Below are 3,455 nucleotides of genomic sequence, written 5' to 3'. Positions count from 1 at the left end.
ACGGATAAGTGACCTGGAAGATACAATAGTGGAAATAACTACTGCAGAGCAGAATAAAGAAAAAAGAATGAAAAGAACTGAGGACAGTCTCAGAGACCTCTGGGACAACATTAAATGCACCAACATTCGAATTATAGGGGTCCCAGAAGAAGAAGAGAAAAAGAAAGGGACTGAGAAAATATTTGAAGAGATTATAGTTGAAAACTTCCCTAATATAGGAAAGGAAATAGTCAATCAAGTCCAGGAAGCACAGAGAGTCCCATACAGGATAAACCCAAGGATAAACACGCCAAGACACATAATAATCAAACTGTCAAAAATTAAATACAAAGAAAACATATTAAAAGCAGCAAGGGAAAAACAACAAATAACACACAAAGGAATCCCCATAAGGTTAACATCTGATCTTTCAGCAGAAATGCTACAGGCCAGAAGGGAGTTGCAGGACATATTTAAAGTGATGAAGGAAAAAAACCTACAACCAAGATTACTCTACCCGGCAAGGATCTCATTCAGATTTGATGGAGAAATTAAAACCTTTACAGACAAGCAAAAGCTGAGAGAGTTCAGCACCACCAAACCAGCTTTACAACAAATGCTAAAGGAACTTCTCTAGGCAAGAAACACAAGAGAAGGAAAAGACCTACAAGAACAACCCGAAACAATTCAGTAAATGGTAATAGGAACATACATATTGATAATTACCTTAAATGTAAATGGATTAAATGCTCCCACCAAAAGACACAGACTGGCTGAATGGATACAAAAACGAGACCCATATATATGCTGTCTACAAGAGACCCACTTCAGACCTAGGGACACATACAGACTGAAAGTGAGGGGATGGAAAAAGATATTCCATGCAAATGGAAATCAGAAGAAAGCTGGAGTAGCAATTCTCATATCAGACAAAATAGACTTTAAAATAAAAACTATTACAAGAGACAAAGAAGGACACTACATAATGATCAAGGGATCGATCCATGAAGAAGATATAACAATTGTAAATATTTATGCACCCAGCATAGGAGCACCTCAATACATAAGGCAAATACTAACAGCCATAAAAGGAGAAATCGACAGTAACAAAATCATAGTAGGGGATTTTTTTTTTTTTTTGGTACGTGGGCCTCTCCCATTGCGGAGCACAGGCTCTGGACGTGCAGGCTCAGCGGCCATGGCTCACGGGCCTAGCCGCTCCGCGGCATGTGGGATCTTCCCAGACCGGGGCACGAACCCATGTCCCCTGCATCGGCAGGCAGACTCTCAACCACTGTGCCACCAGGGAATCCCAGTAGGGGACTCTAACACCCCACTTTCAGCAATGGACAGATCATACAAAATGAATATAAATAAGGAAACACAAGCTTTAAATGATACATTACACAAGATGGATTTAATTGATATTTATAGGACATTTCATGCAAAAACAACAGAATACACCTTTTTCTCAAGTGCTCATGGAACATTCTCCAGGATAGATCATACCTTGGGTCACAAATCTAGCCTTGGTAAATTTCAGAAAATTGAAATCATATCAAGTATCTTTTCTGACCACAGTGCTATGAGACTAGATATCAACTATGGTAAAAGATATGTAAAAAATACAAACACATGGAGGCTAAGCAATACACTACTTAATAACGAAGTGATCACTGAAGACATCAAAGAGGAAATCAAAAAATACTTAGAAACAAATGACAATGGAGACACGACGACCCAAAACCTATGGGATGCAGCAAAAGCAGTTCTAAGAGGGAAGTTTATAGCAATACAATCCTACCTTAAGAAACAGGAAACATCTCGAACAAACAATCTAACCTTGCATCTAAAGCAATTAGAGAAAGTAGAATAAAAACACCCCAAGTTTAGCAGAAGGAAAGAAATCATAAAGATCAGATCAGAAATAAATGAAAAAGAAATGAAGGAAACAATAGCAAAGATCAATAAAACTAAAAGCTGGTTCTTTGAGAAGATAAATAAAATTGATAAACCATTAGCCAGACTCATCAAGAATAAAAGGGAGAAGACTCAAATCAATAGAATTAGAAATGAAAAAGGAGACGTAACAACTGACACTGCAGAAATACAAAAGATTATGAGAGATTACTACAAACAACTGTATGCCAATAAAATGGACAACCTGGAAGAAATGGACAAATTCTTAGAAATGCACAAGCTGCCGAGACTGAACCAGGAAGAAATAGAAAATATGAACAGACCAATCACAAGCACTGAAATTGAAACTGTGATTAAAAATCTTCCAACAAACAAAAGCCCAGGACCAGACGGCTTCACAGGCGAATTCTATCAAACATTTAGAGAAGAGCTAACACCTATCCTTCTCAAACTCTTCCAAAAGATAGCAGAGGGAGGAACACTCCCAAACTCATTCTATGAGGCCACCATCACCCTGATACCAAAACCAGACAAAGACGTCACAAAGAAAGAAAACTACAGGCCAATATCACTGATGAACATAGATGCAAAAATCCTCAACAAAATACTAGCAAACAGAATCCAACAGCACATTAAAAGGATCATACACCATGATCAAGTGAGGTGTATTCTGGGAATGCAAGGATTCTTCAATATACACAAATCAAACAACGTGATACACCATAGCAACAAACTGAAGGAGAAAAACCATATGATCATCTCAATAGATGCAGAGAAAGCTTTTGACAAAATTCAACACCCATTTATGATAAAAACCCTGCAGAAAGTAGGCATAGAGGGAACTTTCCTCAACATAATAAAGGCCATATATGACAAACCCACAGCCAACAAAGTTCTCAATGGTGAAGAACTGAAACCATTTCCACTAAGATCAGGAACAAGACAAGGTTGCCCACTCTCACCACTCTTATTCAACATAGTTTTGGAAGTTCTAGCCACAGCAATCAGAGAAAAAAAAAAAAAACAAATAAAAGGAATCCAAATAGGAAAAGAAGAAGTAAAGCTGTCACTATTTGCAGATGACATGATATTATACATAGAGAATCCTAAGGATGCTACCAGAAAACCACTAGAGCTAATCAATGAATTTGGTAAAGTAGCAGGATACAAAATTAATGCACAGAAATCTCTGGCATTCTTATACACTAATGATGAAAAATCTGAGAGTGAAATTAAGAAAACACTCCCATTTACCACGGCAACAAAAAGAATAAAATATCTAGGAATAAACCTACCTAAGGAGACAAAAGACTTGTATGCAGAAAACTATAAGACACTGATGAAAGAAATTAAAGATGATACAAATAGGTGGAGAAATATACCATGTTCTTGGATTGGAAGAATCAACATTGTGAAAATGACTCTACTACCCAAAGCAATCTACAGATTCAATGCAATCCCTATCAAACTACCACTAGCATTTTTTACAGAACTAGAAAAAAAAATTTCACAATTTGTATGGAAACACAAAAGACCCCAAATAGCAAAAGCAATCT

General features: G+C 37.0%; 1 protein-coding gene across 10 annotated transcripts in view; it reads right to left on the bottom strand.

The window, feature by feature from the left end:
- The window catches only part of CERS3 (ceramide synthase 3), a 145,393-nt gene that overhangs the window by 121,922 nt on the left and 20,016 nt on the right, over nucleotides 1-3,455 (bottom strand). The gene's annotated exons all lie outside the window — the stretch shown is intronic.

The sequence above is a fragment of the Physeter macrocephalus genome, chromosome 11 (genome assembly GCF_002837175.3).
Source record: "Physeter macrocephalus isolate SW-GA chromosome 11, ASM283717v5, whole genome shotgun sequence".
NCBI classification, from domain to species: domain Eukaryota; kingdom Metazoa; phylum Chordata; class Mammalia; order Artiodactyla; family Physeteridae; genus Physeter; species Physeter macrocephalus.
This window is presented reverse-complemented; position numbering and strand designations above follow the sequence as displayed.